The 24,306-nt window shown below is 39.5% G+C and overlaps 1 long non-coding RNA gene across 1 annotated transcript; it reads left to right on the top strand.

Moving 5' to 3' along the window:
- Positions 1 to 4,566: 4,566 nt before the first annotated feature.
- On the top strand, positions 4,567 to 23,893 carry LOC138921604 (uncharacterized). Its single transcript, XR_011434300.1, has 4 exons — positions 4,567 to 4,705; positions 5,015 to 5,113; positions 5,467 to 5,654; positions 19,085 to 23,893. It is a non-coding gene; the product is annotated as an uncharacterized lncRNA (long non-coding RNA).
- The last annotated feature ends 413 nt before the right edge of the window (positions 23,894 to 24,306 follow it).

Below are 24,306 nucleotides of genomic sequence, written 5' to 3'. Positions count from 1 at the left end.
GCAGGTGTTAGAATCCAGACAGTTTGGTCTAGATGGGAAACCAGACATCTTGGCTGATGGATTTATTCAGCAGCAAAAAGGAATTAACTGCTAATACCTGCTACAACATGGATGAACCTTGAAAAACATTATGCTAAGTGAAAGAAGCCAGACACAAAAGGCTGCATATTGTATGATTCCATTTATATGAAATATCTAGAATAAGCAAGTCCATAGGGTCAGAAAGTGGGTTGGTGGTTTCCAGGAAATGGGGAGAGAGGAATGAGAAGTAACTACTTTTTGGGTACAATAGGGTAGGAGTTTGCTTTTGGGGTGAGAAATTGTGTTAGAGTGGTTGTACAACGTTGTGAGTAAATGTACTAAATATCACTGAATTATGGACTTTCAAACGGTCAATTTTATCATGTGAATTTCATCTCTCTTTCGATAGGTAGATAGATAGAGCTAGAGATAGATAAACACATACATGCAGACCAGCCAGCACAGTGTACTTGGAAGACTACAGTTCCCACAAAATTCCAGGTTGCTGAGGCTTATGTAGACCAGATGTCCACTGGAGATTTGCCCACCAGTGTATCTATATTGCTGCCAGGGGAGCTGTCTCCTGCACCGAGGAGCAGAGAAGGGGGGCTGGTGTATGAGAGCTTCAGGAGGCTGGCAAACGGCCTCCCCTGAAGTGATAAATGGGGTTCCTGGGGCCTGGAGATCATTTGAGGAGCTAGAGGCAGGAGCTATATACCGATAGGCAGATAAATATTTTAATATTTAACAACAAACATAATACCAGCTGAATTTCAGCTCTGATTGAAACCAAACTCAGTTTAAATTTTCAAAACAAGCAACATGTCCTCCCTGCTCTTATGAATATAAACCATCACAATTTCATAAGGATGGCTATCCCTGGCTTGCTAGGGCTGGTCGAGGTCACTAAGAAAAAAAAATCAAAGGTATTTTTCCTTAAAACTCCTTCTCGCCGAACCTTTTGTCTTCCTTCTGCATAATGTGCCTAATTGAAGAGTTTCCCTCTTCCCTGAGGGAAAACAGCCTCACGCCTTCTTACAGCATAGACAGGGACAGTGTAGTCTCTGCTGCATTCTGTTGGTCAGAACAAGTCACGTGACACTCCTCCCATCAGGAAGTGCAGCTCCATCTTGAATTTTGAAAAATGTACTCTACTTTCTCTGCTCAGCCAACTTTCAACTCCGGGAAAGCAGCTAATGGCTTTTGCTCCATAAAGCTTTGCCTGTCCTTTGTGGTAACTGTTCCGGCTACTCATCGTAGATTTTCATGGGTCACCACCTGTGCTTTTTGACACTTCCCAGCAGTGGTTTTCTTCCACTCACCTTCTGTGTTGACTAAATTTGCAAAAGAATTGAAGCCAGGAGATAGTGAGAAAGGAGGACACAAAATGAACGAAAAACACACTTTATCATCTTTTCAGTTGAATGACAGGCTGTAACAGCAAAACACATCTACCAAGCATTTGCTCAGCTAGGCTAGTTCATCATTTTGCTCTCTGAGGAGTAAGATTTGGATTTCTTACCTTGGAATTTCTATAGAGAAGCTATTGGACCCACCTTTTTTTACCTGAGAACATCACAATAATCCTTTCTGTCTCATGGATGCAGGAACAGAGATCAGGAAGAACAAGGACTTGCTCCCCACACCTCCCAATCTCCCCTATATGAAAATAACTTAACTATTTTAAGATGGAGTTAACCAATCTACAAAAAATTCTTTCAGAATTATTTCCATTGCAGTCCCAGGTTACACAGATGCTAGTGAAATTGGTTGCCAGATAAGATTTAAAAAATCTTCGTCTTTCATTTGTGAGAATTTTAGTAGACTTAAGCTTTAAAATCAACTTATGCTTTTAAATTATTGCATTTGTTGTAAAATACCATTAGGCAGGTTCTCAGTGAAACCATTTTGCTTAAATTGGGTCAGTTAATGTCTTAAAGAATCTAGATGATAAAGTTAGGCTGTTTTCCTTCGAGGGAGGGAGTGTAAGACTGTGCTGGCACGTGTTCTCTCTTGGTTTTCTTTGGCTCTTTGAACCTTCTTTTGGAGGTACAAGACCCGAGGGTGTGTAATTGAGATGCATTTCTGAGGGCGCAAGGTTAGAGAGAAGAATAAGGTGGCAAAGAAAAATTTGATAAGTATCAGAGAACATGATTAATGCTGAAACCTGATCATTACTTAGTCTGTCGACCGCCCAATCACAGTGATCTGAGAACCAAGAAAGCTCACGAGAGGTGTGGCGAGATCAAATGAGGTGATGCATGTGAAATTGTTCTGTAAGTTGTAAAGCTCAATATATAGTGCTGTAAACGGTAAATCCCATATATTTGTATTCTTATCACAGAATGCAGGCTCTGTGGAGAGATTTTATTGATTCTATGGGAAGAGAATATAAAAGAAATAGAATTCACAGTTCTTGTGCTTAAGGGTCTTACAGATTAATAGCAGAGAAAACATGTTAAGAAAACTAGTTCAAGAAAATAATATATCGAATGTGTATAAGCCAATAGGCTGTAGACCATAGGAGTGGTCAGAAAGAAGTACTTTGTGGAGTGAAGAGTCTTTGGTTCAAGTAAAGAATCACCCTCAGTTCTGTTGCCCACATTCTGGTCGAGCTGTTTTTCTTTCTCTCGAGCTCCTGGTCTTGCCAAACGCTTTCAAGTCCATTGTTTTCCTTAATGCCCATAATAACTCATGTCATCCCCATTTTACAAATAAAAAACTGCGGTTCAGAAAAGTTACATAAACATTCCCAAGATGACACAATTGAGTGACCAAACTTGGGTTTAAATTCAAGCGAGTCACTCTGATACTGAAGCCACTTGGCCACCCTCCTTTATTTCAGAGGAACGTGTCTATTCATCAACTCTTCTTTAATTGAATGAGAAATAGCATCTTGTGGCCAATCCTACTGATCCAAAATCCTCCATGGCCAGATAACTCTGTGACTCAGTGAGAGCTGCAGGTCAGCAGCAAGATCCTGGAGGCTTGGCTCTGTTTTGCTAGTGCCAAATGGTGGAGAAGTGTCTGCCTAGGACAAACAACAGGTCGCCTCGGTTTTCTTGTTAGCATTCATCAGAATGCTGAAGTGTGGTGCTTTGGTTCTCCTGCTGCAAAATATTAAATAAACAATTGGGCGTGTCTGTGGCTCTGTTGTGCTGTGTCATCTGTACGTGTTGTATATTTTCCCTTCTAGAATGTGTGCCTCTAGAGCTTACATCTTACCTGTGACCACACCTGCATGAGACATCTTTGTATCCTCCATAGCACCTTGCACGTGGTAGGTACTCACAAAGTTTTGTTGGATTCACTCTATTTACAGGCAATATTATGTAGGAATTAAGCACACAATCTATGGTGACAGAAAACCTGGCGTCAGATCCCACATCTGCTTCTTCTTGGCTGTAAAATCTCAATCAAGTTGCTAAATATCCTTTTCTTTGCTTCCTTATTTGTAATATGGGGAATTCATAGCACCTACTTCATACAGTTGTTGATCAACTAAGTAAACTTGTATGAAGTGCTTAAAATCTCACTTGATGTATAGTAACTTGCTAAATAACTGTACTTAATACTTTATTTAATACAACGGTGTTTGATGTCAGAAAAAACCAATACACAAGAAAGAGGAAAATACTCAAATACTCTTTGCATGTTTAATAAATTCTCAGTACCTTATATGATACAAGACCAAATGATCTCTAATCCATGTATTGATGTTTTTTGTTTCAGTCTTCTGAATTCTATTAGATGTGGAAGAAAATATTTATTTTTGTGTATATGCTTGGATGATTTGGAGGTACAAGAAGTAAACAGCATACAAAGATGCGAAAATAAGTACCAGCTCTCAATCTTCTCTACGTTCTACTGTCCTTTGTTCTGTTGGGAACATCCATCTTTTGAGTTCCCTAATGATTTTTCTCTAAGAATAATAACAATGCTTATTCTGTTTCATGGGATAAGCATTAACCGACCTTTCCCCAAATATTCAGGTTTCACCACGTCCTCTGACCCTTGGTGGGACTAGAGCTGGTGAGGATTCATTTATATGTCACCAACTCATCTTACTTCCACTCAAAGATAAAAGCTCCGCCCCAGCCCCTGAGCTCTCTGTTTAGGTTTTAAGTTAACCCGAGTCTTTTTCTTTTAGATAGCTAGATTATAAATTAAAATGATCTGTTGCAAGGTTACAAATTTCCTCATACACCATTTACATGTGCGGGGAAAATGCAGCTTCTATATTTTGTTGCGAAATGTTCTCATTGTCATCACAAGTTCCACCCTCTGACAGTAGGGTTGGAGAGTAAAGCCAAAATAAAAAGTTTGCTTGGTTTTTTCCAGGAACTGGTTATAGTTTAATAAAATAATTGAAATAGTCTACATATCCCAGGCACTTGCGAGTACATTTCTCTCGTTCTCCTTGCTCTTTGTGAGAAGGTGCCGGGGTGTGTGGCAGAGGCTGGTGTGGGCTCGTGGACAGGCTTCTCACTCCTTTGCTACTGCAGCAATGCCTTGTCTCTGCTGCCTGTGATCCCCAGGTCTGAGCTAATCAGGGTCCAGTGTCCTCCCATCTCTCCTGGGAGTGTGGACGCCTTGAGGTCTCAAGTGTGACTCCAGTTTGGTCCCCAGCCCAGACAGTCTGCCCTAAAGTCGTCCACTACAGAACACTTTTCTGCCAACCATGGTAATTCCCTCTGATAATCTTAGATTCTCAGCAATGTCACATTCCCCACTGGGAACAAGTAAGAATTGCCGAGTCCTACCCACACAACCTGAGAGCCAATCAAGGGGTTTAGGAAGAGCTGATCTCTAGCACTCTGCTGGTCTGAGCAACCTTTTGGGCACTGAAGCTACCCTCCCTTGCTGGTGCCCTGTGAGCCTGCAGTGCACTCTTCTCTCATAGTCCTAAGCCTGAAATTGGGACCCATACCCCTTGGCCCTCTTCATTTCCCCAGCACAGTCTGTCTTTTATACCCTCTAAACTCTCTTCTAGCTGCATCCAGCTAGATTTAAAAAATGAAGTCATCATTGGGATATTCACTGAGCACTGATGCATACTATGGCAGACACTGTGGCTACAACACTGAATAAGGTACATCCTCTGCTCCTCATCTACTCAGAGGGTGTGGGGAGGGGGCGTAAGGAGGTTATTATTATAAAAATGTGTGTATTATAATTAGTGTGTTGAGAGAGAGAGGAAAGTGTTCCTGGGCACTCATAGAAAGACTATTCCCCTAGATGGGTGGATGGGGTGCCCTAGACACCCAGTCTTCTCTGACTCCTCTCAAAAGGCCTGGGTTGATAATGTCTTGTTACTATCCCCTACTGCATGGGGACCTCTTGAGAGCTCTGCCATCTTGGAGCTCTGCCTCAAAATAATTTCTGTATGACAAACTCGGTTTTGAGGAAACTTAGGGCCATTGCCTCTGACCATTTCTTTCACAGACTATAAAAAAATGAGTCTCCTGGTTTACATCTGGAGTGGGACATCTCAAAGTAGACATGCACCTTTCAGAGATTCTGAGGCTTCCTCAGCAGAGTAGCTGGAAATAAGAACACCTGTTCTCCACTGAGTTTTGACACCTCTGATCTGAGCAAACTATACAAAAGTTGGAGAGAAAAAAACAGAAGAGGTGAGAGAGACAGCAAAAATAGAAAGGTATAGGGTATTTTCCCAAAACAATGAGTTGATTATGATATTATATAAAAGAGATTGGAACAAAACAGTCCTGTTATTCAAACTTGTAATTTTAATTATTACACCTCTGGCTCACAGTTGAAAATATAGCCTCTCTTCCCTCAACCCTCTTTTCTCCCCTAATTCTGCAATTTAGTGCAATCACATCATTGGAGTCATTGTTTTCCTCATCTGTCACATTTTCTGTCATTTTATTTAAATATGGAATCAGGAAATTCACATTGAAATAAAACATCTTGTTTCCTATGGCTGGAAGCCAGAAAGAACTCGCCTTTGGAAGGCTGATTACAAAACACAAAACAGTATTTTTGTGTAATGTCTTTCTTACTTGATTTCACCAAGTGATTAGTAACTGATTATGACCAAGCCACTAGACATGTGCATATACAGAAATTAATAGCTTGAGTATGTTAATACACAATATATCCGGAATAAGATTAGTATCTACTGAAGCAGCTTGCATTTCAAATATGGCATCTGAGGTTAATAATAATCTAAGGTTTAAAGTAGAGAAAAGATGCCCTTGGATAAGAGGATGAAAACTTCCCTTGTATTACAGATATAATCTCTCTGTCTTGTCCTCTGTGTTTGCTCAGTCTCCATGTGTCACATGCGTAATACAGAGCAGTGTGTTCTGTGGCCCTGAAATATGCTCCCAAATCTTGGAAAAATACTCAAACTTCAGATTATCCCCAAAGAAACTCAACAATTTTCTCATTGTCTTCTTCTCAAGGCCACCATTGAAATGGAGAATTTCCTGGAGAACGTTATTCAAGTAATATTTCATGAAAGAGGAGAATTTTGATTAACTATTTGATAGGAGGGCAATGATCTTGAACTCAGCCATTTATATCCATACTAACTCTACCACAAAGATGCCCCTGGGAGGGCAGATACCTAATGTCTCTCTGGAAGGGCACTTGTTTTTCTCTTTTTCACCCAGACTCAAAGCTTTCAAGTCTCCATGACTCCTACTTTTTCATGGTTTCTCTTATTCAATTAGCCAACAATTCTTGTAGATTCTTAGCACAAAATGTCACTCATGTCTGTCCCTCTCATTCTATTCCATCCTGTCCAGAGAGGCCTTATTTAATTTTGTAAAATACTTTTTACATCATATAGATCTTCTGCTCTTCACTGAGAAGAGAGCAAGAAAGAAGCTCTTGACGCTGGCATCCAAGAAGCAGCCTGCACACAACCCTTCATTACTTACCTCTGATAACTACATGAACCCCCTGCTCTCGTCAGATTCTTTGAATCCTTGTTCCCCAAGTGTACTTTCTTTTCTTTCCATTATTCTTTGTGCCTGAAGCACCTAATGTTCGTCTTTCAAAATCAGCCGTTCTTTCATGACTGGTTCAAATTCTTTGTGATGACTCTTCTACTATACAACTTGGTAGCTAAGCACACAAGCTTTCTCACAGTTCAGGTTCCCAGAGCACAAGGAGGTTTCTTGAAGACTGCTGCTGAGATCAATATCTTTGGGGGAGGGAAAGAAGTAATACTGTGCAGCGGGAGAATGCAGTTGTCACAGAGGTTCCAGCCAATCCTTCTGGAAGCTCTGGAGCTGGGATGATCCTTTCAGAGTTTTCCAACTGAGGCCATTGTACGTCACCCCTGCCCCCCTGGCCCCAGGCTAAATCTTAGATGAAGCAGCTTCTTTCTCCCAAGGATGATTCCTGGAGAGACCAAGAATCATGAGCAGTCAACACTCCTTCCCTGCTCTTGGAGGAATAAGTACCTTCCTTGGCCCTGAAAAAAGGTCTGGGCAGCACACCACAGCATCCACTACAGAACTTGTGATTCCACAGTGGCCTTCTCACTTACAGCTGTGTGATTGCAGGGAAGTTTTTTAATTTTCCTGTGCCCCTGTAGCTTATTTCACAAGAGTGGAGAAAATTGTGCCTTTTCATTTGTTTCCTAAGGATTATATGAGATAATCTATGCAATGCATGACTCAAAGAAACAGCTCAAAAAATGTTAACTATCATTATAACATTTATCATCACTGCTATTAGACACTTACATATACTGCCCTATATTGTCATTTAAAAAATTTAATTTTGAGCCACCTATTGGCACACTGGTTAAGTTTGTGTGTGTCACTTTGGCAGCCCAGGGGTCACGGGTTCAGATCCCATCCCGGGTGCAGACCTACACTCCACTCATCAAGCCATGCTGTGGCGGCATCCCACATGCAAAATAGAGGAAGACTGGCACAGATGTTAGCTCAGGGCCAGTCATCCTCACCAAAAAGAAAAAAAAATTAATTATGGCTCACCTCACAATTGTTCACAACACATAAGCATTGAGAACTGTCGAACTAGTCTATGAAATGTCTAAGGGCAGAGATTTCATCTTTGATGAAATCTTTCGTCTTTCAAAGATTTTCATCTTTGTACCACCGTCTCTTACCACACAAGAACATCATTGTGAATTTGTTTGATTTGATATGATTTGGACTTAATTTTGAAGTCATGCATTACTGAAGAGAGATACCAGACAAATCCCCTGCCACAGTTACAAATTCAGTATTTAAAAGAGATTCTCAACCCCCAGCTTTGAGACCTTCTGTTTTAGGCCACATTCATTATCAGAAAATAAGTCTATACCAAAAGAGGTATGTCATCAGGTCACATCAGGTCATGTTGATTTTATCTCCCTTAAGTTCCCGAGCAGATCCTCTTTAATTTCTCTTCACTGCCTTGTTTCAGGGCCTCCACACTGCCAGAACCTCTCTACTGGCTTACTCTATTCATTCTCCAAATGGCAGCTAACACTATCGTTCCACGTCACAAATCTCACCACGTGCTTCCTTCGGTTCTCTTTTGGTTTACAGGATTGGGTCCAAAATCCATGGCGTTTGGAAGATCTTTGCCATGGCTCTTTTCAGCACCTCCCCGAAACCCCCTCAGCTTTCCATTCCCCAGCTGATCCCTTTTTTCTCCAATAAATGGATGCTAAGCTCCAGACACATTGACCTATTCATTTTGTGCACTATGTCATGTAAACATTTTTGCCTCTGAAATTGTTTTTTCTCTTTTTTTTTTTAGTGGTCCTTTCCCTCATTTCTTCAGTTGGTGTATAGGTGGTGAAATCAATACCTGATAAGTCATAGATTAACACACACATGGTGAAAATTTTCTAAATTCTAAAGTAGTTTTGTGTTCATGGGATACAACAAAAGTGGCATCTGGCATTCTGAAAATACATGAATGAATAAATGAATCAATCAGAAAGAAGTAATAACTTTAAAAAATATAGTCCATACAGATAGCTGTTTCCAGATCAACTCAGCTCCTGCAGCCTTGGCCAGGAAGGTGCCTTCTGGGGCTAAGGGACATGTAAGTTTCTGGTTCACGTCCCAGTCATGACCCTGTGAAGGGGCCCTGGAGTCTGCACTTGGTTAAATGGTAGTCTTCAATCTTGGTGTGGTTGGGCATCTAGCTGACAGTCATGACCGAGGCAAACAGTAAGGAAGGTGAGTGCCTTGGTGCTTGGTGGTTGGTTTGCTTGGGCATTTAACCAAATGGGTACTCAGGGTCTTGGAGACACCACAGAGGGAATTATTCATCAAGCAGGCACATAAGTGAAGGGGACAAGCTCATGAAAGAAAAACATCACTCTGAAGACGGGTAGCCTGGAGGAGGTGAGGGAAGCAAACCAAACACCCTTCCTTTATGAGTCACTTTTTAAGGTCTTGCTTAAATTTTTTGTTTTAAAAAATTATGATTTAAAAGGTTCAAACAGCCTAGGGAAGTAAATCCATGCATATTTCCAACATTAGTTAATATTTACTAAGAAATCATAGGTTACAACAAATTAAACTTTTTGGCTCTCTTATTGAGTATTTCTGGCCAACCATGTTAGTGACTGTTGCTACAGATAGTTTATAACTCTACTTTTTACCCCTCTAGAGCAACGAAAGTGCAAGAAGTCAGTAGAACTCTGGGTTCACGTGGTTCTTAAGCCAGGGTCTTAGGAAAATGGATTTCAGGTTGGGGAAAGGATCAATGTGAACAAGCAGACACTAGACGTGCCTACTAATAAGTGGGAAAAGTGAGTTAGATTTCTCCTTGTTTGAGGTGGAATTCCTTCATATAAACCTAGGCACCCTCCGAGAGAAATGCTTTATAGTCCAAACTGATGTTTATTTTGGACTCTGTTTCTCTTTCAGCTTTCAGTTGTGACCTTAGGAATGAGCTCACAATTGGAAGCAAATCTGTCTTCTGTTTCTACTGTTAAAGAATTACCTACCCACTGAAAAAACCACATAGGATTAACAATGGCCTTGTCCCAAATATATGCTTTTTGGAATCGTACAAATTGTATTTATGAGGCTAGCAGATTTCAGTTCAACTGCTGAAATATTTCAATAAGAGTGATTGAATTCTTAGTAAATGGAATGCTTCCTCTGTTCAGTTTTGGTCTGTTGAATGCTGGAAGTTTGGTGGGTCTGACCCATTTATTATACATATCTGGGATGATAGAAAAGGCAGGCCTTTTGGTTTTGATACCATGTATGTTTTTGGCAGTAACTCAGACTGAAATTCTATGAATAAAAAATGGCCTTTGAAAGTTATTCTCAACCTCCTAGGTGTGCGCTCTTGGTCGTGAGAAATGGGTAGGGCTCTAGTCGTACAAATCATGATTTGGCATATCTCTTTTGTGGATTTTAGTTGGTATTGATTCAAAAATATCTGGTGGCTTCAATTTTCAGAGTCACCAAAGAGAGTGCTAGTGTTTTTTCTACTTCATTGATTGGATCCTTGAATAGACTTCAAATTTTCCACATTGGATTAATATCCCAAATTCTCTGAATGGGATGGAGAGAGTAGAAGGAACTAATATTTATTTACTCATTTGTTTTTCCAACAAACTTTTATGTGGTACTAACCAAATGCTGAGCTGAATGGTTTACATATAACATCAAGTTGACTCCTAATAACTCTATGAAATCCACTTTATAGATATGGAGACTGAGACTCAGAAAGACTAAGTAACTTGGAAATGGAAGAGGTAGTAAATGGAGGACCTGAAGTTTAAATTTAGATCTGTCATTAAAAATAGCCAAGGCTTTTCCATTAAGCATGCTCCCTCATGAATGTGTCACGCATATGAAAACACAAACACAGCTAAAGGAAGGGCGAAGGGTCTGACTTGGGAACAACCAATCCTTCTAGCCACTAAGGGAATGAGAATATATTGCTGTGTAAAAAACGTCTTCCTCCTCTTAGTCCAATTGCTGAAACTCTCCCCCGTATTTCCTCCTTCTGTCCTCCTTTTTCCCACCACCCAAGATGTGTCATGAACTCCCACAGCAGGCACATTAGGGAACATCATTTTGAGAGTTCTCCTCAGGCATACCTCTGTCATCCTCCTCCTTAGAACAGACTCAAAGCATTTCAAAAGAGAGGATTAGAAAAGGAGTTTTAAAAAGAAGCAGACCTGGAGTTGCACAGAGGCAGCAAAGACATCTTTGAGGTCATTCTTTCTTTTTTCTACACTGATGTATTCTCTCCAGAGTGATAATAATCTTTTTTGAAATGCAGGTCTAAGACGGAAGGAATTTTTATCTGGAAGAGTAATATAAATTAGCTTTGACTGCCAGTTTCCACTGATTATTACTTTCCAGGCGGAATTCCTACAAATTCTTGAGGCATGACCTCCAATGAAAAAATAAAACCCCTTTAAAAACTTGTTGAGAAATTCCAGATAACTTTCACAAGAGATTTAATTTTAGAGCATTAACACAATCTTGGTTGGAAAGATAAAACTACAATGCAGTTATTTGGTAAAAGTCATTACTTCACAATGAAGTCATGGCAGATTATTTTACTGTGCTTATCTAGTCCCTTTTTTTTTCTTTTAAACTTGGTTCCTTTCTCCCAAAACTAATTTTATTATGCATTACTCAGTGCACTCTGGATTCACCCTTATAAGAGGATAAAGTGTTTCAACAGATAGCCAGTTGGAGGCAGCCAACTTGAGGTTCAGCCTACGAGGATGAGCAGACACTGTTATAGGTTATTACATCTTAGTAATATGTTCTATGCCTTGTTACATATGTGTAGTATTGGAAACCATAAAGGAAGGCTTAAAAAAAAGGCATCATATGAAGTAATGGATTCAAAGAGATTTCTATATATTTTTGAAAGAGATTTAGGTGTGGGGATGTGAGAGCATGCATACTAATATTTACTGAGAACTTAATAGGTGACAGGTGTGGAGGCGGGTATGGGAGAGTATCATCCCCATTAACAGACAGCAAAAGTATGAGTAAGAAAAGTGAAGTGATTTGTCCAAGGACTCGCAATCTCTGAATAATGGAGCAGAGCAATTCAAGTCCAGAAATATCTGACTGTAAAGTTGGTTCTCTTCCCACTGCAGTGTGTTGCTGTTTCTTGAGCTGGCCTAAATGTAGATGGGAAAACACGAAGACTGCAGCCACATGTGCAAAATGTATCAATGGTTCAGAATGGAAGGGAAAATGTTGTCACTAGCCAACATTTTTCTAGAAATTTGCGTTTACTTCAATTTAAATTTTCATTTAAATATTGTATATGTATAATCAAGATAAAGCAGCTTCAAGTAAAAAAACCATATCTATATAACTACATAGATATAGATATACTATATGTTATATATATACATATATTTTTATCCTCTAGTATGTATATAAATATAGTCATTGGGGAAAATGTGAATTATTCTTATCTTTCAGGACACTTACATGAAGGATTATGATTATCTGGTGAATATAATGGTTACTTTTAACATAAAATTTTCCTTTCATATTTAAACATCTTTTAAAAATTTTTACTTATTACCCATGAACAGATAGAAAAGAGATTTGTAAAATAGGAAAGAAAAGAAAGGACTTTGTGAACCTATGAAAGTCTTTATCCTGAAATGTTCTAATTTCAGTGAGAATAAGCCAGTGGTGGAAATTACATTTTAGATATTTAAATGTTTGTTTCCTCTTTTCAATAATATTCATATTTTACTGGTTGATATACATCAAATCAAAAAGAGTTGTCTTTCCAAGAGTAATTGAGCATTATTAATTCTTAAGCAACGAAATGTCACAGCATGATTTACATTATATATCATTCATTAACTTCATTTATTAAGCATCTTGTTTGCTTGAGCCACCAAGGATACAAAAATAAATAAACACATCCTCTTCCCCAAGGCATTCACATTAGTCTAGGAAAACCCGTACAAAAACACCTAATTATGATACAGAATGGTGAAGATTATGTCTGATATATAAACAGATGAGTGAGTACTAATGGACAAATGTCCAGAAATAAAAACTATATTGAATGAAAATTGTATTAGAATATATAGGGAAGTTGTGATGATAGGTGTGAAGAAAATGCAAGTTTATTTTTATTCCACTTAGACCATGCTCCTTTCTTTTAAAAGGTGCTTCAATAAATATTTCTCCCCCAAAAATCTAAAGTAGGAGCTGGTGCAGTGGCGTAGCGGTTAAGTTTGCACGCTGTGCTTTGGCAGCCCGGGGTTTGCCGGTTCAGATCCCAGGCACGGACCTACACACCATTCGTCAAGCCATGCTGTGACAGGCATCCCACATGTAAAATAGAGGAAGATGGGTGCAGATGTTAGCTCAGGGCCAATCTTCCTCAGCAAAAGGAAGAGGATTGGCGCAAATGGTAGCTCAGGGCTAATCTTCCTCAAAAAGAAAAAATCTAAAGTAGTTTCACATGCATTATACCTCTTAATCTTGTAGTGTTTCAGGGATGTGGAGGCAGGTACGTTTATTATTTCTAATGTATATGTAAATGTCTATCATAACTTCAGCTACTTCCCAGTCAAGATAGTATAACTCTTCACTAAAATTCCTTAAAGTTTCCTAACTCTTCAAAAATTTCTGTGTACCCTTCTCTTTTTATCTAACAGAACTCTTTATTTATTTATCTTGAGATATGCAATTCACCTTTTCCCTCATGTTCTGTTCTTGATGTATTGCAAATGCCTCTGTTCACTTTTTTATCATTTGCAAAACGTGGCCAGTAACTAATTCTCTCTTTTAAATTTTCTTTTTATTTCACAATAATTTGTATTTATTTTGGAGAAAAAACTACAAGTACAGATAAGCAAAAGGAAAGGACCACAAGTGTGTGTGTGCATGTTGAGGATAGGGACTCTAATCAGAAGAAGAGACCACAGATAGGATGAAAGGGAGGTGGCCATGGCAAAAGGGAATGACCAGCAGTGTTTAGGCTGCGTGTTGCTTCTGACTCTGTCCCCGTGATGAGCCAATAATTCTCCCATTCTTAAACTCAGGTCCACCTTTGTTCCTTTTCCTTCTGATTTCATCTGCATTTGCTTCAACTCAGAGATGTTACGATAGCTCTTAACTAATCTCCATGTTTCTATCTCTGACTTTCAATCCATTCAGATTAAATGTTCCAAATTAACACTTTCAAAGAGTCACTCCCCTGGGTAAGAATTTTCAATATCTTTGCTTGCCTTATAGTCTAGAATATCATCATATTCTAACAACAGATTGATTTCAGCCTTATTGTTTTACCATTCTCCTACACACACCTTTGCTTCCCACAGATCAGAGACTCCTTCCTGTGAGTGGTGAGGTGTAGGAAGAACGTGGCATCACTGGGCACCAAAGGGATCTGTGTACAAATCCCGACTCCACCACTAATGTTTGGGAATCTAGGCAAGTTTTCCTACATCTCTGAGTCTCAGTATATTCATCTATAGAATAGAAGATAACATTATCTGCCTTTCAGGATTGTGGTGGAGATAAATGAGAAGAGTGTCTGAAAATACATTGCCCAGAGCCTGGCATACAGTAGATTATCAAGAGTTAATTTCCTCTTTTCACCAATCAGATTGTCCCTTGCTCTTTCCCCCCTGGAATCTTTGCCTGGGATGCTCACTTATTCGTGTCCTTCTATTCTGAGTTGACATTTTTCTCTTCTTTGAAGATCTTCTAGGTCACTCCAGCTCACAGGAATTCCTCCCCTTCCTCTGAATGCCTAATTCATTATATGGTTTCCTGCTAAACAATTCACTATTTGTTGATGAGATCTCTGAGATTCTTTTTTATTTTTTTGGTGAGTAAGATTGGCTCTGAGCTAACATTTGTTGTCAACCTTCCTCTTTTTGCTTGAGGAAGATTGTCCCCGAGCTAACATCTGTGCCAGTCTTCCTCTCTTTTATGTGGTATGCTGCCATGGCATGGCTTGACCGGTCACGCTAGGTCTGTGCCTGGGATCTGAACCTGTCAATCCCAGCCTTCCAAAGTGAAGTTCATGAAGTTAATCACTATCCCACCGGGCCAGCACCTCTGGGATCTCCCTTGATATGCTGTCTAATTTTTCTCCTGTGTACAGTGTTCCATGCATTCCTGCTTTGCATTTCATTTCTCCAAATAGAATAATGAGTTCACTGAAGATAGGTCCATTCGCTCTGTGTTCTCAGTGCCTCACACAATGCCAAGGCATAGAAAGTGCTGAACTATATCTTTACTAAATGTCTATTTTATCATCTTCCTTAGGTCTGCTTCTAAAGCGTTATCCATGAATCCTTATCTATATCACTCATTTGCTTTCCACAAAAATGTATTGAGTGTCTGCTGTGTGCCTGACACTGATCTAGTCACTCCAGCTACAGCTGTAAACAAGATAGACAAATTTTGCTTTCATGGGTCATCTTAGATTCTAGTGGGGAAAACACACAACTCAAAAGTAAACACTCTGAGGGAAGTACAATAGGGTGACGGGGGACACAGTGACAGAGAAGCAGGGCTGTGCCTGAAGTCTTGGCTTCCCAAGGACTTTTTGGTCATGGAACAGATGATCTGCAGCTGGTAATTAGTTATTTCCTGTCACTTAATGGCAATGCTCCTCATCTGCTGTGCAGAGTGTAGAATGTGGGAGCTGGAAGGGGACTCAGCAGTTATGTAGTCCAGCAATTCTCAAATAGTATTTTATTGCCATATACTTATTCAAGTGAAATCTCATAGGGAAGTCCATGACCTCTGGATATTCTCACAGTTCCATTGAAAAATTTGATCTGGTTTACGTTATTTACTTTTACAAATGAGGAAATTGAGCTACAGACGGGGCATACAGATGGATGGTCAAAAGTTAGATGCCAGGCAAGTGTCACTGACATTGTAGGCATGTTTTGATACTTGACTGGCTCATTTGGTCATCACTTTCTTCTGTTTGAAGAAACAGCTGTTTTCAAAACCATTTCTTAACCTAGGGCTATGGTTTATTGCTCCACTTCAATTTTAGAAGATGGCATTATGCAGTATACTCACCTAGTTTATTCCCTACACTTAGTTCCAAAAAGCTGGTAGTTGCTCCTAAGACCAAACCAGTTATAGAATAAGGATTTACAGCCACTGAAGTTCAGAGAACCCTGCAGGCTCAGCTCTAAATGACCTCTTCTTTTCTTTCTGTTCTCCCATAATCCTTTGCACCTCCCTTATGCTACTTGACACATTTTGCCTTGTATCATTGCTGTTTACACTCTTGTCTTCTACATAAGAATGCAAACTGTCTGTGAGCAGGAATTTTACCTTAATAATCTTTGGGGTACCCACTGAAAAAAGTGTCTTGCATTATAGTAGGTGCTAAATATCAAACATTAAATAAGTGTCACAGATTCTGACACACATTCAAACAGAGAGAGGTACTGAAAAACTATTTTGACCATTGATAACATCATTGGCATGGGTACCTCCTCAGGTGGCAGTCTTGCCAAGGAAAGCATTCATTTGAATGTGTAAGATCTGGTATGTCATCAAAAGCAATTAGTATGATTTCATCATCATGGCACCTATTTAGTGAGTGACTGTTAGGCTATTCAGACAGGATACTAGATGCTTTGAGAAGGATTCAGAAGAAACATAAAATACAGCCCATACCTTTAGGAAATTAGGAGTTTAGACTGAAAAACAAGAGTCCAAAAATATAAAGTCATATATAATTAAATTCTAAATTGTGTAGTGAAAGTAAGTGAGGCAGAAATCCAAGGAGAGATCACTAAGTGATGGCCAAGGAGTGTATGGAAGGTACCAGACCCTGGATTGCCATGAAAGCACCAAGCACTACATTGAGATGCCAAATCATCTACACAGACCTCTAAGAGAATTAAAGGCTGGCCTACACAAGGTCACAACATAATGGGCCAGTCAGAATAATGAAGAGCAAAGTTGACTTGCATTTTTCCTATCAGGGAAGAGGGTTGGCTTGATATGGTACTGCAGGTTTCAGAAATTCCAGTTTCAGATGTTGTTCCTAAAGGAGAAACATTCTGAGAACTGGTGAGAACGCAAAATTGTCCTTGAACAAGAGGAAGTCAGCCAAAGAGTTCCCAGGCATTACTCACTAGTTCGGCATATCCCACAACCTACAAGGCTGACTTGTGCCATGTCACTGAGGGGACCGTGGATTGTTCTTTTGTGGATGCTGGCTCAACAAATTAGGAATGAGAAAGGGCAGAATTTCTGATCTGGAGATGCAAGGTACGTGCCTTATAAGGAGAGATTACTAAAGAAAAAGTGTTAGAGGACCAGGAATGCCAGGTGGTATGATTTGACATGAATCACAAGTAATTAAACAAACCATTAGGAACTCTAGATGCAAATATGCTCCCTCTCTCCCAGGGTGTAGAGTGGTCTCTAACTGGGATGGGAAGAATATAAGGTATTGTTCTCATGGGCCTTTAGCCTGAGGCAGAAAATTATGCAGAAGTGAAAAAAGACACACTCATGAAACAAAATAGCTAAAGACACTTCTTCCCCAAGCCTCTCTATTTTTCTAGAAAAGATGTTTGGGCACAAAATTGGGTGGTACCTCCAAGGACTTCCCAGAATTATTGTGAAGGCCATAATTGCTGATGGGAAACACTAAAATAACTGCATAGCTTAAACTGATACACACAACTTGATTATGCAGAATAATGGCACAATACAGAATATGGTGTTCAGTGGATTAGGTATTTGTTGAAAAGCTCAAGTTTGAAACCTGAAGTTTATTGACCACTTGCTATGAGTTGGATTCTGTACCAGATGCTGTGAGAATATGAAAGAAACACAAGACTGATTCCTCAGGTGAGAGGAATCTATAATTGGGATTGAAATGAGGATCTCTACGTGTTCTCGGTAGTAATAACCCCTTACCTTCAACACCACCACTATCATCATCACTTCTGTCACTGCACTTCCATAATTCCTCTTTGTTTAGATAGTATTTTCTGACTTAACCTGGGGTTGTTGATGGTATCTTCCTCCCATCTCCACATTAGAGATACCGCATTGGGTGGATTTATCTGCATACAGGAAGTGTAACCTAATCTTTGGATGTTCTGATAGTCCTAGCTATTGCTAGTGCTTTCTGGAAGACAAAAAGCTCTACATATGTAGCTGAATTCATAGAGTCATGCAGAACATATAAATATGTAGACATGAATGTTATCTTCTTCAACATAGACCTTGAGAGTCCAAAGTCCAAAAATCTCTTTGGAAATTGATTTCAGCAAGTGCATTACATTCTTTGGATTCTTTAGTTCTGGCAAATATTTATCTTGTACAAAGATAAAATAACTCCATGAGTAGCTAAAAAGTGGAGGAGGAAGGACTGTGATAGGTAATTTTGCATGTTAATTCGACTAGGCCACAAAGTGCTCAGATATTTGGTCAAATACTTTTCTGGGTGTGTCTGTGAAGGTGTCTCTGGATGAGAGTAACATTTGAGTTGGTGGGCTGAGTAAAGCAGATTGCTCTCCCTAATGTGGGTGGGCCTCATCCAGTCAGTTGAAGGACTGAATAGAACAAAAAGGCTGAGCAAGAGAGAATTCCTTCTGCCTGACTGCCTTCAAGCTGAGACATGGGTTTTTCTCTTTCTTTGGACTTGAATAGAAACATTTGCTCTTCCTGGATCTTGACTTGGATTGGAAATACAACATCAGCTTTCCTAGTTCTCAGGCCTTTGAACTAGGACTGAAAGTACAGCATCAACTCTGCTAGGTCTCCAGCTGCTAACTGTGGATCTTGGGACTTCTCATCCTCCTTAATTGCATGAGCCAATTCCTTATAATAAATCTTTCTCTCTTTATATATATAAATATGTGCACACATGCATATATATCTTATCTTATATATACCTCTTCATATATAGGAGAGAGATAGATAGGTAAGACAGACAGATAGATCGATCCTATTGGTTCTGATTCTCTGGAGAACCCTTACTAATATGAGGGCCAAGCTCAGAAAATACATTAGTTGATAAGCTAGAAATAAAGTTTTTGGTCATAGACACTCTAAAAGATGTATATATAAAATATTGCTTATTTTTCTTACAGGATCCAAAACTGCCTTGAAAGTAATTTTAAAATGCAAATTCCAACTAGATCTTGAACAATGCAAGTATGTGGCAGAGACCGCTACCTGATCACCAAATTCATTTCTTCTTCTTCCTGAGAATACAGCTTGACTGGTTTTCCCAACTGCCCTGCACGTGACTGAGTTCTGATGTACACTACTATTATTTATGGCCCATGACGACCTCCCACACAAGATTCCTCATGCTCTTTTCTGTTCAGTGATGACTTTGGTGAAGATGGTAGAACATGAGATGGAAGGAACCTGAGTCCCTCCTCACAACCAGAGGAGAGCTGATGAGGAACAACAATTTTGGATTTTACATGAATGAAAAATCAACATCTCTTTTGTGAAGCCACTGAGATTTTGGGAGTGTGGCTGTTCTGTAACCTTAGCTAGTAGCCAGTGTTACCTAAGTAATACACAGCATCATTGGCATAAGAGCATAGATGATAATGTTGGGGGACGTGTGAATTTGTAACTTCTGGTATGTGTTTCTAAAATACCCGTCTAAAAACTTGGGAATTATACCTTAACTTATTAGACTCTAGCTACTCTCATTTGTTGCTTGTCATATAGACAAGCAATTAGGAGCCAAATACACACACACATATGCTAGATGATTTGGTTTGGTGTCTTAGTCTTAGATTTGATCCACTTAAGTTGCCCTGCTAACACTAAGCCAGTTACATGGCCTATTTCATTCAGACAAAATTGAATTTTTAAATGGTAGTTATAGTGTGTTCTATGGGAAAGAATATTTTTCAGGGTCAGAATACCTGAAGTTAAGTCCCAGGTTTACCATTGACCTGTGCAGGAGACTCTCCAAGTCTGTCATCTCATCTGTAAACCAAAGTGCGATTATACCCCCAGTCACTGCATTGTTGAGAAGATCAGAGTGCTGCCCTTTGGAAAGGAGTCATTATGTTTGACTGTTTTCAGGGTAAACAAATATCATGCTTATTTAAGAAGATGCTCAGTAGTAAATCCAACAGTTTTCACTCACTCATTTCCTCACACACAGCTAGGCTGCTCCCTACCTGGGGTTCCAGTGCTTTCCAAGACCTGTGACTCTTAACTCATAAGGGCCCAAATAGATGCTTATAGGTCTGAATAGCTGATATGAGTTGGAAGACTTGTCATAAGCAAGCACTCAAGTATCCTGGAAGCAGGAACAAAGAGACCAAAAGACCAAGGCCTAGGAATAAAGTAAACAAAACAGGAATGCTTTGAGCGTGGTGGAGCCTGCCCTTATCTTGCTTTGTCCAAGCCTGGACTTCAAAGCACACTTTGTAACTCAGATCGAGTAAATGACTAAGATCAAAGGCCAGGTTATGAATTATGGAGTGGAGAAAAAAGAAAACAATGACAAAATCTTTAGAAAAAAGCAAAGCAAAATGAAACTCATCGCCATGATTTTCATATTTCTTTGCCCCCATCACAAAACCTAATGACAATATAGGAGGTGGTTAAGAGACTGGATTTTGGTGTCAGAAAAGGCTGAGTTAGCATCTCGGTCCAGCCACCTAATCTCTATGTTCCCTAGGGAAAGCTATTTAACTCTTAGTAGCTTCCATTTCCTCATTAAAGGGAAAATCATAGTTCTTATGGCTAAGGATTGCTGAGAAGTAAATTTGTTGATGCAGGTAAAGCAGTTAGCATAGTCCCTGGCACATAGACAGAGCGAGTAAACATTAGCTTTGATTGGTTTTGGCTTCTCCTCTAATATCATTTTTTTTTTTTTTAAGATTTTATTTTCTCCTTTTTCTCCCCAAAGCCCCCAGTACATAGTTGTATATTCTTCGTTGTGGGTTCTTCTAGTTGTGGTATGTGGGACGCTGCCTCAGTGTGGTTTGATGAGCAGTGCCATGTCCGCGCCCAGGATTCGAACCAACGAAACACTGGGCCGCCTGCAGCGGAGCGCGCGAACTTAACCACTCGGCCACGGGGCCAGCCCCTCCTCTAATATCATTTTGGCTTATCCTTTGTATATTAACCATCCTATAGTTTTGTCCTTCAGATCAAATCATTGCAGCGAATACTCTTTCCTTAGTTTTGTAGCCTGAGTTGTTTCTTCTTCCTTGGCCTGGGCATGGATCTGCCACTTAGGTTTTTGTGCTTAACCGCAGTCTTCCTCCATCAGTCATAGATGATGACTCCATAATGGAAGAGAGGGAGTGGGAAGAGCAATCTATTTCCTTGAGTTTTAAAAAATTGTGACAAGCAGTATTGTTATCTGAAAAAATGGTAAAATGTGAACATGCTGTAATCTATAGATCCCAGATTGACCGTCAATCTACTATTCTGAAATAACATTTGTCACCAATGTTCTAGTTGGGAATTGGGAGTCTGGCACATTCCAAATTCAGCACAATGTCAGTACTCTTGTCCTCACCCCCACACCAGTCCTGATCTTTGGTCTCATTTACACATGGGTTTGCCTTCCCTACTGTGTCATAAGGTCTTTTAAGTTTGGGTGCCGTGTCTTTTTCATCTTTCTATCAATCTCTTTCCCTCAGAACCTAGTATAGTATTTTGGATATGGTAGACAATACAGATTTTAAATAGGATAAAATGCTTAAATAAATTTAATCTGACTCATAGTTAAAGAGATGCATCATTATTATACTGCCAAGCCATTAGACATCAATGGTGAGAGTTTGAATAAATAGACAAACCAGTAACCATTTCTTGAGCACTTGCTTTGTGCCTGGTACTGTGCATTTTCCTTTCCCATATTTCATCTAACCCTCAACTAAAAATAGAATTGGCTAAATAAATATTTAATAATAGGCAATTTTACTGCTTAGAAAGAAACTTCCTCCAACAATATTTTGAATCTTATACATTAAAAATTATATTTTTCAAACCAGGAAAACCTCTTGGAAGGTTATGGTGGAATTGATTGTTCTTACTTTGGTGCAAATTAGGGTAATCATTTTGCTTTCTGAACACTTGCCAAGCTGCTGTAAAAGGAAGAGGCTTGTGATGAAAGAGAAGGATTAAGGATTAATGCTGGTGCATTGGAAAGTTGAGGAAAGGTACCTTCCCAAGTTTTGTGCCTTGGGGAGTTGAGGAGAAGGACACATTGCAGTGTTCTTGGGAGTAGAAAGACACTAGTCTTCTCTGGGTGGCAGGCAAGGGCTGTTGAGTGATGGGAAAGAGTCAGGGCGTACAGGAGAATGAGTGAGAGGACAGCATGGATACACTTCACTTTGAAATTTTTCCAGGGGCCCAAAGTATTCCTTTCTCTGTGTCTTTATCACCCTTCATCCCAAGCTGTCCATGACTCTCCTTTCCTCATCCCACCTCAAAACAAAAACCAAACAGTTATCACATCACTTTTGGAGTTGGAGAAGTGGTGAGGTCTCAGTGAAGGCTGTTTCCAATGAGCAGGTGCATGGTATTGTAGTCAGACCCCTGGAGGAGGCCACACCCAGGCAGACCTCAGACCGAGTGTGTGAAGCAGAACCTGGGCACAGAGAGTATGCTGTGGCGTGTTTCCTGTCCACATCTTCAAGAGAACTGTCATAAAGGAGAAGAAACAAGGGGCTTTCTACCTCTTTCTTCTAAAGCATTTTTGCTGGTACCTTCTCCATCTTTTCTAGAACTCCTGGGGCTTTTAGTCCTGCATCTAAAAGCAGACAAAGTGCATGATGTCAGGTGGTGTTGGGTTAAATTTGTATCTGAAAGGAATAGGCTGGGTTGAGGAAGAGAACAATTCTTCTTCTTGTGGTTTACTCTGTCCCCTTCAGACCTCTAGAGAGGAAGCCCTGATGTGACAGTGTACTAAATGGAAATCTTATCACTATGACTACAACAGCTGATCATAGTCTTTAAAATGACTATTAAGGACAATAATAATACAATCACACTTAACTGGTCTCTCTCTTCCCTTCCAGCATCTCTTCTTTCATTTAGTATTGCAGGTTATTGTAGACATGCCTCATTTTGCCTGCCTATCTGTACATTTTTGGCAGAGCTCCTTGCCCTGTCTCATTTGTATTTACAACCCTTCTTATGATCTAACTAAAGGCCTTGCACACTGACCCTTGGAAAATGGTGGCATACAAAAAAAAATCTTAAGTGAAAGAGCATAGGCTTTGGATAAATGGAAAGAAGTTTACTTTCTACCTCCATGACTAAGTTGTGGGTCACCAAGGAAAAACTACTTAAACTCAGTGTATCAGTTAGGACTGTGTTGGGCTTTATCTTTAACAAATAAGGCATTTTATTCTTCTCACTTGAAAAAAGCCACCCTTAAAGTATGGATTCCATCCTCATGTTGGTTGCCGTGCAATCACAAGATGGCTACTCTACTTCTAAATTCAAGCAAGAAGAGGACAGGTAAGTGAAAAAGGCTAAGACTAAAGAGAAATGCCTTCTCTTAACCAGCTTTCCTAGAAGCCACACCCAGGGTCTCCTTGCAGCCATCATCAAATTGGCCAGCACTGTGTAACAGGGCCATGCTAACCAATGAGGAAGGCTAGAAAATATTGCCATTGTAGGGGGTACATCACCACTGCAGAGAAAATCTGTACTCTGTTCATCAAGAAGAAAGAGAGGCTAGATACTGAGTAGGCTGGTAATTCTCTTGGCCACACGCTTTCCCCATTTGTAAAATCAAAAAAAGAATATCTACCCTACAATGGTTTGGGAAGTTTAATGAAGTAACGTATTTGTGTAATGCTTGGCTTATAGTAAGCACTCAGAAACATTTGTTTCCTCTATTTCCTTGCATATAGTAGGTATTCAATAAATGTTAGTTAAAGGAATGAATTTTTATAGCATCTTATGGTTTTCAGATGCATTATTTCATTTGATGATATATTGTCAACCTTGGCCTAGCATGTTTTTGTTGATCTCTGAAAGCAGAGATTTTGCCTCCATAGGTCTGGAAAGAAGTCTTTGACTCTTCACTTTTAACAAAATACTATAGGTAATTCTGATGTAAGTGATTCACTGAGAGCTGTCTAAAAAATAGTGCCTTAATAGAGGTATATGAGTAATAGAAAGAATAGTTATTACATTTTTGATAACTTGTGTTTTTTGTTTTTTAAGAGGGGTGGATCCTATGAGCTTCAATGGTAATATAAGCAAATCTTAGAATAAATGAGAAATATAGAAATTTTGAATATTATTGGGAATCTCAAATTTACATTAAGATGGAATGATTTTTTCAGTTTAAAAAGTGTGACAATAT

The sequence above is a fragment of the Equus caballus genome, chromosome 30 (assembly GCF_041296265.1).
Source record: "Equus caballus isolate H_3958 breed thoroughbred chromosome 30, TB-T2T, whole genome shotgun sequence".
NCBI lineage: Eukaryota > Metazoa > Chordata > Mammalia > Perissodactyla > Equidae > Equus > Equus caballus.
The sequence above is the reverse complement of the archived record's forward strand: the minus strand, read 5'-3'. Positions and strand labels throughout refer to the sequence as shown.